We start from the raw sequence: 14,002 nt of genomic DNA, 5'->3' as shown, positions 1-14,002 counted from the left end.
AGGGTACCATCAGGCTGCAGACTAAGAAGAGTAAAAAAGTAGAAATCAAGACATCAATGCCCCCAGGATCTGGAACAACATCCCCGTATTCTTCAGGACCGACCCAATGCTGTTCCAATTTAGAATTTAAAAGAACACTACATCAGAATACATTAGCCCTCCACAATCCAGTTACTTCTACTATAACTTGTTGACTTTATGCTTGTCTTCAACCATGTACAGCGCTCCGCTGCCTTTTGGCTTGTTTACCATCTTTCGTGGTTCTCAGCACACCTGTAGCAAGGACACAATTGGATGACACACGAAGAAAGGTAAAAAAATAGAAAAATAATGTGACATGCATTTTCCATCAGTGCACCAAGGGCCTGGAACAACATCCGTCTATCCATCAGGAGTGCCCCAAAGCTGCTCCATTTAAGAAAGAGTTGAAGATTCACTTCTTTAAAGAACAAAGAGCAGCTTTTTTCCTAAAGCAAAGATGGGAGGCTGTGGTTCTGAATTGCAGGGAAGGACATTCGCAGCTAGGTAAGAGAAGGCCAGACCTCCGATGGTTGATTTGAAAGGATTTTCAAAAGAGTGAGGTGGAAGGATCTCATTGTTCTGATCAAGACTTAAAAATGAATGTGATGTCTTAGAAGGAGAGTTGTGGAGGAATGAATAGTGTGGTTAGGCATAGAGTTTGAACTAAACTCTGGAACTCATGGGAGGCCAGTGGAGTTGCTGGAACAGAAGAGGGACTTTAGAAAAGCATGGTAAAGATGGAACACAACTGTCCATCTAAATCTGAAGGCCCTGGAGATGATGCCATTGGAGTTTAGATACAAAGAGGTATACAGAATTGCAAAAATCCAGTCTGGAACATGCCGGGCCATTGGCAGCTGCCCTTAATCTCTCTATAGAAAGATCTCGTGTCAGTTTGTGAACTTTGCACAAATGGAAAGGGCAGGGTGATAAACTGGATGAAGCCTGGGACAGACATCATCCACTTGGCAAATTAAATGAAGGGATAACATTAAATACGAGTGGGGACAGCGAGGATCCACAGTTGAGGATGGATGGTTAGTTTGATGCAGAATTGGCCTCACAGGCCATTTTGGGAATGGTGGCTTAGGAAAGAACTAAATCATGGAAGGGACATACAAATTGTTGTTATTTAGCATTAAGAGACTATCAAGCTTGTCACACCGTTCCTGTTAAGGGGTGACTAAGGACAAGAAAGTAGTTGTGTTAGTTAACCTGTCTTTTGTTTTAAATATCTCCTTCTGGTTTCTTTACTTTTTTGCTTTTTCAATTGTGTCAGGAAAAAAGACAATATGAACAGCTTTGAGGCTGGCATTGTATAATTTAGTTGGGCTTGTATTTGTCACAGAGGTTGGGTCAGTGCCATATGGTGCATGCGCAAGACGTACAGCGTAGGGGTTTCCAATAGAAAAGGACGGCAAGGACGAGGAAGGAGAGCGGTCATTGCGAGGAGGAGGCAGCCACAGCAGGTAAGCGCCTTTTTTTAAATTATAATTAATTAGGGAGGGTGGAGGGGCCAGCTAACTCCACTCCGCCACTGAGTCGGAGTTTTGCCTAAACTCTGCTTTCGCAATGGTGCGCGCAGTAGGCAAAATTCTGTAAACTCTTACGTATTCTACCCATCATGTATTACTTAATCCGCACCCATAGGCTCGCCTCTGGCTTTCAATGCTGTGACTGCAGCTTCGGGGCGATAGATAACCTAACTAATTAGGTGTTTCCTCCCCCTTTTTAAACTCTATGGGGTTAAAAATGTTAAAGTGGCACTGGCGCTTTGTGCTAGGCTTCTTGATATACATGTGCATAACGCCATAGCGTCATGTATGAGCCGCACGGCCTTGCTGAGAGAGCTGCCCAGGGTAGCTCTTAATTCTATCTAAGAATGCACACGGACTCCTCCCTTCCCACTATGGTCTCAGGTCCATTTTACTATGCACAGAGTTGAAAATTGGTGTCTGAATTGTATTGTATACTCTTTGTGTGCTTCGTTGCATATATACCTCAACATAAAACTGTTTTAAACTCATGAAATAACTGGCTGTTTTCATAGGAATTAAATGCAACAGAACTGAGGGGCATATTATCAAGAACGGAGTTAAAAATTATCGCCGGTTTAGAAAACTGCAGCTAAAGTGGCAATATTGGGCTTCATAATATGCCCTTGAGAATTCCAATAGACGCCCAGGTTCACACCAGAACCTGGACTTCTATTGGAATTCTCAAGGGCATATTAACAAGCCCATTATCGCCGCTTTAGCGGCAGTTTTCTGGCGCTAAACCGGCGATCATTTTTAACGCCGTTCTTGATAATATGCCCCTGAATGTATTAAATTTGCCTCTCGTATCTTGTGCAAGGCCTGACGTTACAAGCTTTTCCGACTTCACAGTGTTGCACTTATGGGTTAGGTGGCCTTGCCCTATAACTATCTGCTATGCTTGGGCCCCAACCCGACCCAATCAGATCATTTATGTGGCACTGTATCTTCTTTTTATGCGGTTTTCTGTGTATTTTATCATGTGCCATAATTTGGTGAGCGAACTGTATAATTCTCCAATGCTGCCCTGCTCACGCACCTCAAACCAATTCCGAGTTGCACTGATGAACTGGTTGGTTGATCAATGGGAATCGAATATGGGTCCTAATGCATTATGTTGCTGCATCACCTAATTGTATTGCATATGCACTTTAATATGATATTGTCTGTACTGATGAATTAGGTGATTGTTTTTATTGGAATTGACTGCAGTTACTAATGTTGTGTAGTTGATCACATTGTATATTTTCATGATGTAATTTGAATTCCTAGTTTTTTTAAATTATTATTATTTTTTCTTATTGCTGCTTTTAACTATTGTAAGGCTAATAGCTGAAACAGTTAATAAATAAATGAAACTGAACAACGTCGGGCAGAGCAACAAGGTGAGTGCTGAGTTGCCCTACGTCAAACCCCCATAAATGTAACCCTCAGCTTCTTATGATGTGGTATCCTAAAACAACCCTTTGTTATGGAGAGAAGCTTTTATAGGGATTTGATGTAGGGCACCTTGCTGCCCTGCCGTATGCCATGGTGAAAGGGCAGGAATGCACCATATTTATCTAATACAGTTCCTGTCCTTTCCCCCACTTCTGGCACTGTTTCGGCAGCCTAGCGCCAACTTACCCTTGCACCATAGTAATGAATTAGCATTAACACTGAAGGTGATTGTGCAGTTTACATGTTATACTTTCGGTTCCTATGAAACTGATGGGCACCAAATCGCAGCAGGAGGACCCTCCAGTGGTCCACCACTGGATTGAGCACCTCAGACAAAGTGCTGCAGACACTACGTCCTAAGCATGGCAGGATTATTGGGGGAGGAGTCCCATATCACGTCCCCAGGAACAGAAGAAACCGAGAACTAGCACCATGGGAGAAAAATAGGTCCTCTCAAATGTTCTAGTGGAGCCTGGCATGGTCTCAGAGAGGAGAATGAGGAGCCTGGGGCCCCTCCCCAGACACTAAAATCTAGCATCCCATCTCTCCTCCTTTGCCTGAATCAGCCTGCCCACCACGCTCAGCAAACGGCATAATGCCTCTTTCCACCTGCACCTGCCAATGGTTTGATCCCCTCCATTCATGCATTACAGGAAGATCTCCAAAAACCTGGCCAGTTATTATGAAGCAAACATAGTCTAATGTGCATTCCTATCCCTAGACATCGATTCGCCAAAACGCCAGTAGTAGCAGATGCAGTGGTGGGTCGCTCGGAAGGTAATTAAACAAAACTAAAAAATTTAAATCTTACCTTCCCCGCCACACGCCTCTTCTGCTGCTTCACGCCTCTCCTCCTCAGCTGGGCTCTCCCAGCCAATCACAACGCAGCAGGAGCAGCATTGTGATTTGCCTGAGCCAGGGCCGGACTGGGAACCAAAACCGGCCCTGGCAAAGTGCTCGGCCGCCCCCTCCCAGTCCCCCCCCCACCCCTATGGGGGGTTGGGGGTGTGACCGCGCTCTTTGCCAGGGCGGGATTTTGTTACAGGGCCGTTTTTGCGGCCCCAAAACCGCCCCCCACCCTTGCGGCGCCTTTGCAGAGGAGCAGCCATTGAGCAGAAGTGATGTCACTCACTCTTTGACATCAGTGACATGAAATGACCTCAAAACCTTGGAATTTAGGCCACAAGACCTTGATGACATTATAATAATTGATTTCATTAAAGCCTGGTGTATGACTCAAAGAAAAATTGTATTGATAAATAACAGGAAGATTCACTAAAATGCTTTAAAAAAAACAATATTGGTCATGGCCATCAATATTAATCTTTATGGACTTATATTGAATATAAACTATGCTACTGGCTTTACGTACTCCTTGCCATTCTTAACAAGTTTAATTTATAATCGCATGTAAGAAAGTATCATACTTCTTAAGTCATCATTAGGTGTGGCCAGAGCCAGCTTTAGCGGTATCACCACCCTCAGTAACATACATATCAAAACCTGAATCTGTTCAACAGCCATTGACATATTGCTTCCCACTCTGCAGCGTACAAGTCAGAGTGATGGGTTATTCTGCTTCATGCACTGACTACCTAGTGCTGTGAGTTGCAGCATTTTTGCATTTCTACTGATCACATATTCACATGCGCCTAAAAAGAAGTGCGCTTCACTGCCAGGGATGGTGAGCCAATGCTACCATTATTTCAACTTTGTATTTTTACCCCTGTTCAAGCTATGTCTTCAGATTACAGTAATTCAGAACCAGTAGCATTTTTTAGTTTCACCAGTAAGAATCATATTTTCCTGTGATGTGCACTAGTTTTCTAAACTTGTTCTTATTGCATTTGCCTGATTGGAAGGACCCACAGGACCTAATTACAATGTCAGTCGGAAAGCTGTATAAATAATTGTTAAACTTCTTTTTTTAAACCTCATGTATATCTACATGTTTATGTTTATTTTAAAATTTATAATTTAATACTATCATTAAATTAATAATTTTAATGTATATTATAATTTAAAAATTTTGTGTAAAGTTTACAAATATAACGATATATATATAAATATATATACATATATATATATATATATCCACAAACAAGAAACGCTTCTTCCGGAGTGCTGGGCCCCGAGAAAGGTGGCGCAAATACCGGCGAAGCAATCCGGTTAATCAATTAATCCAGGGAAACAAAGTTTGTAATGCGCTCTCAGGAAAAAGGCAAAGGAACCCGGTAGTAGGATTTGCAGTTTTAATTACACAACGCGTTTCAGCTAAACAGCCTTGTTCACGTGTAACCCAACATAAACACAAACCGGCATTTAAGTAAAGTTCAAGATTGAAAAAATACATCAAAACTGAGATAGGACTAGTGCATGAAATTGGCAGACATCTTGGAATGGTGAATGATGGCACAAAAAGTGATTCAAAATAAAAGACATGTTAAATTCATGTAAAATACATTCTATTCATTGCCACTTTTGTTCTATATTACTTTTGTTCTATATTAAATACATATTCAGAGTTAGAGAAAAATGCACCAGTCTAGTGTTACATATTCAGCGAGGCAGTCTTTGATTCCCACTCATATAATCTGGTATACAGTATCATTATGTAAGTATGTTTATTACTCCATGTGTAAGAAATATGTGTAAAATACACAGCCCAACTCTTGATTTTCTCATTAAGCGAGGTATTAACTCAGTCACAAATATGGTGATATCAGCACATGGTTGACACAATGTACGAGTTCTGTTTCTTGTAATCACCACAGCATTCATTGTTCCTCATGAATGGGTATAGTTATAAAATCCTCAATGAAAATTCACAAAAAATACTCAGAAGAAAGTACTGTATGTAAAGACAGTCCCGCTGTAAATAATGATTAATTTCAATTATCAGACCTTACTCGCCGGTAATCAAAATGTGACTTAGTAGAGAGCAGTGATTCCCAGAGTGCAAAGGGTAGGTACGCCCGTGCAAGTGAATTCCAGTGATGGGCCCCTTCCTTTCCTCCTGTGGAATGAAAAACATGACAAATACAATTAAAATCAATGGATATACAGAATACGTTACATGTACAGAAGAAGAGTAGAAGAGTACATGGAAATTGTATAGAGCTAAGGTTGAATGGAGCTCATGAGCATCTTAATCTCTCAAATGACTGGCAAGTTCCTCGTCCATGTTGAGACCCCCAGGGAATCTCGTTTGGAACTCAATTATGAGCCGGGATTCTCTCTTCCTTAGACTAAGCACCCTATCGCCTCCTCTGGGATGCCTGGGAACATGTTCCAAAATGAAAAAATTCAAATCAGCAGTATTGGAAAAATTTTGTTGTTCAAAATGGCGTGCGACAGGGTACTTAGGGTCCCGGTTAGTGATGGCCCTCAGGTGTTCGAGGATTCTTTTTTTGGCAGCGCAGCTAGTGCTGCCAATATACCAGAGTTTACAGGTACACTCGATGGCGTAGACAACAAAAGTTGTACTGCATGTAAGAAATTGTGTCAGATTTTTGGTAATGCCACCATATTCAACGGATCCCCTGTATTTACTGCATTTACAGGCCTTACAGTGACCACAGGGGTAAAAACCCACCAACCCATGTTCTGAGATTTTGGGATATAGAGTAATGTCATTTTTGACCACTAGATCTCGTATATTCCTATTCCTCTTATAGGTGATGGAGGGTCTGTCTGGCATGCCACTACCCAGAATGGAGTCTGTTTTCAAAATATCCCAATTCTTAGTCAAGATTTTTTTGACTTTGTCTGTCTCAGAGTTAAAGGTCAATATTAATCTTGTTGCCTCATCATTCTCTTCAGTATCACTACCCTGATGGTCCTCTAGGGTTTGCGATCTCTCAATTCCATTAGCTCTCTCTATGGCCTTTTTGAGTACCCAACTGGGATAGCCTCTGCTTGCAAATCTAGTCACTATGATGTCCTGCTCCTTTAAATAGGAATCTGAGGTATTACAGTTTCTCTTAGCCTTCAGCAGCTCACCGTAAGGAATACTCCATTTGAGTGCCTCTGGATGGCCGCTGAGGGCATGGATGGAGAACCCTGTTACCTGCTGTGGCCTTACGATGCAAAGAGGTGCATATCTTGAGATCTTTTATGTCCAGTCTCACATCCAGAAATTCAGTATGAGTACCACTGATATTACCAGACAAGAGAATGTTGTACTTGTTACAGTTAAGCTTGGTAATAAAGTTCTCAGCATCACTTTTGTTGCCTCTCCATATGATGAAAAGGTCATCAATGTAGCGAAGCCACACGATGACCAACTCAAAGTCATTCGCTAAGGTGTTGCTGCTACGAATTTCCTGCTCCCAGTATCCCATGAACAAATTAGCAAAGCTTGGGGCAAAGCAAGAACCCATAGCAGTTCCATTGGTTTGCCTGTAGAGGGCGCCATTAAAGGAATAAATGTTGTTAGTCAGGCAAAATTGCATCATTTCCATTACCATTTTAGAATGTTCTCGATAGCACATAGGTCTTTTACTCAAAAAATGATCACATGCCTGTAACCCATGTTGATGGTTGATTATGGTATACAGTGAGTGTACATACAAAACAATAAAAATAAATTCAGGATCCCAATTAATAGTTTCAATCTGACACAGAAAATCCTTAGTGTCTCTAATGTAACTGGGCAGTGTTATAACAAAGTCTCAAAACTCCAACTGTTGCAGTGTAAGATGTATTTTAATGCTTATTGCTTGATTATGTCCATGACGCGTTTCGGCCTTGCCAGATGGGTTTGATCCATACCTTTAAACTTTATACCACGTGATTCCAAAGACGCAAAGAACAGTGGCAACTGATAAAATACTATAGCAGTAAATCTTAAAAGGAAAAGCAGTTGCAATAATGCATACCACGTACATGTCCTACGTCAACAGTGTGTAATATGTGAGATTGTTCATTATTGGAACCACTACCGTAAAGGCTTATAGCTGAACATGAAAAAATATTTAATCATTATATATGAAAAAAGTATAAATGAACCACCGCATCTCGGGAAATAAATATTGAAATACAATATGAATCAGCATATCTTCACATGTTGAGTTAAAATGTTTAATATTATTTGCAAACATGCAAAAAATGTGTTTGATCAATTGTTAAAAATGCCTAATATGCAATACTGTGATATTCATATTTATTCAACCTTTGAGCAATGAGTTGAAAATAAACTCGCTAAAGTGCAATATACATTGGTCAATTTCCAGCTTATTAAAAAATATATCAGCCTCAATGCTGAACGATATCAGATAGTAGCTAGATGATGCAGAAACATCTAATTATGTACTGTCTTACTGTCTGTTGCCTAATTGCCTAACTTAATCTACTAAAGTGCCAATCATGTAAAGTCCAATAAGCAAAATAAGTGCTTATGTGCTGTACAGTACTATGGGAAGGGAAGGCTAATATCAGCAATGCTTTCATACTAATCAATAATGGCTAATCGGTATGTGCTTAAAAACTTAGATTGAAATATAGATGTATAAATTGACCTCAGGCAATTCATAAATTGACAATATGTTCAGTCGAAAGGATCCTGTCATTCTTCAGCAACTGTGCTATCTAAAATGGTCATGTTATAAAAAATTGTGTAGCTCGTCACTAGCATTAAGACCATGTGGTGTCTTCGTGTCCAGTTCTAAAATAAACGTTTACTCCAACTGGCGTAACTACTTCTCTCTATTACCACCTCTCACTTGAGCCTGAAGTGCTCCAAGTACAAAATGTTTGATACAACTAAGATTGTTATGTGTATCTTTGAAGAGGTGCGCCACCGGGTAGGATGAATCTGAGTTGACAATAGCTCTTAGATGCTGTAAAATCCTCACATGCGCCTGCAGCTTAGTACTACCCACTTAGCGCAGTTCACAGGTGCACTCGAGGACAAAGATAGCAAATTTGGTTCTACAACTGAAGATTCCCTTTAGCTTGATAAATTTAGAACTGAATGCTGCTGTATAATTCGACACATTGACCCCAAATATGCAAGCCCGGCATGAGATGCATTTGTAAAACTGTTTTTTGGGGAGAGCCAGTTGGTATTAGTGTCTAACTCAGGGCTACTTTTGACCAATGCTTTCCTCATTGATGGAGCTCTCTGAAAGGTGAGAATCGGTCTGCTAGGGAGAATGTGGCCCAGAATGGCATCTGTTAAGATTGTTGGACATTGCTGATTGATAATAGATCTGATGCTCTTTTCCTGTCTACTGAAAGTGGTAAGGAGCTTGACACCAGAATCTTCACCTTGTCCACTGGAGCTACTGCTCTGTCGTGGGATGTCTGTCAAATCAGTGTGAAAGAGTATTTCTTCTCTGGTTTTCATGTTATCTTTTTTAATAGCCTGATCAATTATATTTTTGTCATATCCTTGTTGCAAAAACCTGATTTTGGATTCTTGTTGACAATGGGCCAGATCTTTTTCTGAGCTACAGACCCTACGAATTCTCAAGTATTCCCCATAGGGGATACTATTGATCAGATGTTTTGGGTGGAAGCTCGAGGCATGTACTCTTACGATATAAACAAGATCCCAATTTGTTGTTCTCGACATACACATGCACCTCTAAGAAATCAATAGCATGTTTGTCAACATGTGCAGTAAATTCCAAGTTCAATACACTAACTTTGATATGTTTCACAAAAGCCTCTGCATTTTCTTTTGTCCCCTTCCAAATAGCAACAACGTCATCTATATACTGCAACCAACTGATCACATGTCTATACCAATCAGACCGGTGGCCTACCTTAAGGACCTGCTCCTCCCACCACACGCGTAGCTAGAGGAGAAGTAGGCTCCCATTGCAACGCCCCAGAGTTGCTGGAATATCTCATTTCCAAATAGGAAAAGGTTATCGCTGAGACAATAATTAATCATAATTAGGAGCATTTTGTAATGGATAAATAATTCAATCAATCTGTTATTCAACTAATATTTAACCACCCTTAAACCATCCCTTTGATCTATGCCAGTAAATAGGGAGGTATTGTCAAACGTTATGAGTATATATTGATTAGACCACGATATATCATGAAGCTTTTTTAAAACGTCACTGGTGTCTTTGATATAAGATGATATCCCCATCTTAAACCCCTGAAGTAAAAAGTCCACATAATGTGAAATGTTCTAAAAAAGGCCATTCCTTGCTGAGATGATTGGTCAACCGGGCACTGGGGACTTGCTCTTGTGAATTTTAGGGAGGAAATGCAGTACAAGCAGTACAGGGAATTAATTGTATGGGAAAATAAATTCATCTTTGGATATAAGTCCTTCGTGTTTCCAACCAGATAGTTCATCCTTGAGCAGTTCGGTGATTGACTTAACTTGCTGCATACTTAGGGGCCGATTAGGATGGCGGTTTTTCCGCATCCTCCGGGCCGGCGGAAGTGTCCGCCGGCCTGGAGGATGCGGAAAAACCGCTGCGGAGCCTCCAAAGACCCACCGCCAAATTAGGATGGCTGGTGGGTCTGGAATTCCGTCCGCCGCTTTTCCGCCGCGGTCGGCTTCCGACCGTGGCGGAAAAGCTATAACATGGCAGGCGGTGTCTATGAGACACCGTCCGCCATATTAGGATGTTCGTGAATACATGCTTTTCCACGGCGGCTTTTCCGCCATGGAAAAGCATACGGACATTCACTTTGGGGGCCCGTTGCGGGCCCCCTGGGTGAATGGGGGGTGGGGGGTGCACATGGGGGGTACCTATGGTACCCCCCTGCATTTGCGTGCACAAAGCAGCAGGCACCGTGCGGTGCCGGCCGCTTTGTGCATGTAAATGTAAAACATGCTTTTTTAACATTGCGGCGGGTGCAGCTTGAAGCTGCACCCGCCGCAATGTTAAATATAGAGGATGTGACCGCCACCCTGGCGGTCACATCCTAATTAGCACGGAGGGAACGCCGCAGCCCCTGCGGACGTTCTCTCCTCCTCAAGGGTGGCGGACGGACGCAAGTCCGTCCGCCATCCTAATCGGCCCCTATATCTTTTATAACAAACAGGATCATTCAGATGTCTGTAGGCCTCTTGTTGATACTTGGTTTTTCGCCAAAGCACTATGTTGCAGCCTTTGTCCGATGTGTTTATAACTACTTTAGTGTTCTTCTGTAGTTTAGTGATCAAATTGCGATATTGTTTCTCATGACATGTATACTTTATAGTTGAACATTTATAAATATATATATATATATATATATATATATATATATGTATATGTATATGTATATATATATATATACATATACATATATATATATATATACACACACACACATAAAAAAGTGAATTATATAAAAAATTCCATTTAACTAAAAATATATTGCATAGTACAAACATTACTAAATAAAAATAATATCATTTTAAATACACATAAATATTATAATAATATAAATGTAAACCATAAAAACAGTACAACAAAATTGTACAAATAATACATATACTATTCCCACTCCAGTCTTTGCAACACTAGGGAAAGCATTGGACTCAGGAGGGGTAAAAATTACTATTCCCACTCCAGTCGGTGCAACAGTAGGGAAAGTGTTGGATTTCGGAGTGGTAAAATCTACTATTCCCACTCCAGTCGGTGCAACAGTAGAGACAGAGATTAGTTCACTTCAAACAAATAAAATATTTTAACAACCACATGAAATAACAAGAAATATAAATATTTAGAATTCAAATATCTATAGAATAAAAAACGATATATTACAATATTTAATAAATTTATTAAATATAAAGAAACATTATTAATATAATTAAAATACCACACTATATGCTCACAATCATGACAAACAAGAAATATAATGTTATTTACAAAAAAAAGCATAACACAATTAACACACAACATAATATATAACACACTCTTTAAAAAAAAGTGATTTTTTTTCAATATTTTGTCAGAATACCGTCAGATCTACTGGCTTTGCCAATGCTTCTTTTTCACATATTCATAATAATGAAGCATGGCAGCATATGTAAAAAAATTGCCTTTTTTAATTGTTTCATTCTACATTGTGGTCTAAGGAGTGCTGTAGTACTGAATGTATTTATTTCACAAACAGGAATAAACAGAAAGTGTAATGTCCCAGAGGGAGCTGTAGAAAACAAACAGCGCTCACCAGGGCACTGTTTACCTTCTGGTCTTGAAACTGTATTTTTTTTATCTCTGAGGCCAGAGATAGCAAAGGTGGTGTTAGGGGTCACAAGAGGGAAGCCAGGAGCTTCTGCTGTAACCCCTTGTGACCTCAAAATGACATTGATCTTCCTGTCAATTGCATACCCAGATCACGCAGGGGATCTGGACTTTTCTACATATACTTCCTGACTTCTCTTAACAAACCAGCAATATTTCCTCACAAGTTCCAGTTGACCCTAAAAAATGGATGTGCTGTTTCCTCAAGAGTTAACTATAAAACAAAAATTCCTATCAAAGTTGAAACTGCATTAATGCTGGTGATAACTATCTTTTTGAAGCACAGTAAAGGTTTCCAGCATCCCAGAATAAGGATAAATTACAATCATGTTTTGGAGTGCTGGAGTTTTACGCACGGTTTGTACCAAAATGTGCACACAGGAAAAAAGCATGAGGGCATTGTTAAAGAAAATTGTAAGATTTGAATTGGCGAATGAGATAGAGAGGGAATTTTGTGTAATAAAAAATGAAGTGGCAGATGCAATTCCACTTAAACCATTTGACACACACGATCCAAGCATAGTGGTGACGGATGCAAGTCAATAGAGGTTGGGTGCTGTGTTGATGCAGTCGAGAAATGGCAAGAATGAAGTGGTGGCACTTGTGCTATAAGAGGAGCTGAAGCAACATACTCTTTCATTGACCATGAAGCCCTAGCATGTTGTTGGGGTGTGAATTGTTTTAGAAGGTATCTGTGGGGTGTGGAATTCTCATTACGTATGGGCCACAAACATTGGTCAGTTATGTTATGTTATGTTACAGTGAATTTATATAGCGCATTATCACCTAGAGGTCTCTAAGCTCTGTCAACGGCCGTCAACAAAAGTGAGCTGTTCAGATTGGCCCCCATGCCTCTAGAAACAATACAGTTTTTAAACTCTTCCTAAAACATAGGAGATTCGTTTCCTTACGCAGTTCACTGGGAAGACGGTTCCATGTCTGAGGGGCAACGGTTGAGAAGGCTCGCTCACCCAAGGACGATCGATTGTACCGCGGGCAGTCAAGGTAGCAGGCCTTCGCTGACCGGAGCACCCTACTAGGGCAATAGGTAATCAGTCGGCCCTTTATGTAACTTGGGGCTGAACCATGAACAGCCTTGTGCACAATACAGAGACTTATAAATTTGGTTCTTTGCAGAATTGGAAGCCAATGTAGATTCTGCAGTAGGGGGGTGACATGAGGGTGTCTGTGTTTCTTAAAAACTAGTCTAGCTGCATCATTCATTACCACCTGAAGCCTAGACAGCAGATTTTTTGGCAGCCCAAGATATAGAGCGTTCCCGTAATCGAGACGAGATAGAATCAGAGCAGAGACTGCCCATCTGAGTGTGCTGAAGGACAGAAGAGGAGATAGTTTCCCAAGCTGACGCAACAAAGCCACAGTGGCACCGACCACCGCCGATACTTGCTGTGTCAGGGACAAGGAGGCATTAATCTTGATGCCAAGGCTTTTTACAACCACTGCTGATTCAGGGAATGGCCCCAGTTCTGCAGGCCAAAACAGGCCATTCCAAGGGTTTAAGGTAGTAGTAACCGCTAGGACCTCTGTTTTCTCAGGGTTGATTTTTAACGAGTTTGCCGACATCCAATTGATGGCGAATTTAAGAATGTCTTGAATTCTCAAATGAGCCCCCGGTGAGTGATCAATCTGAATCAGAATTTGGGTATCATCAGCATAATTGTAACTCTACAATCCAACTGATTCAGTGCTGCAATTAAAGGCTGCAGATATGCATTGCAAAGCAGGGGTGACAGAGCTGAGCCCTGGGGTACTCCTCACACCAGCGAGGCTGGTTTA

Source organism: Lissotriton helveticus, chromosome 6 (assembly GCF_964261635.1).
Source record: "Lissotriton helveticus chromosome 6, aLisHel1.1, whole genome shotgun sequence".
Classification (NCBI taxonomy): domain Eukaryota; kingdom Metazoa; phylum Chordata; class Amphibia; order Caudata; family Salamandridae; genus Lissotriton; species Lissotriton helveticus.
The sequence above is the reverse complement of the archived record's forward strand: the minus strand, read 5'-3'. Positions refer to the sequence as shown.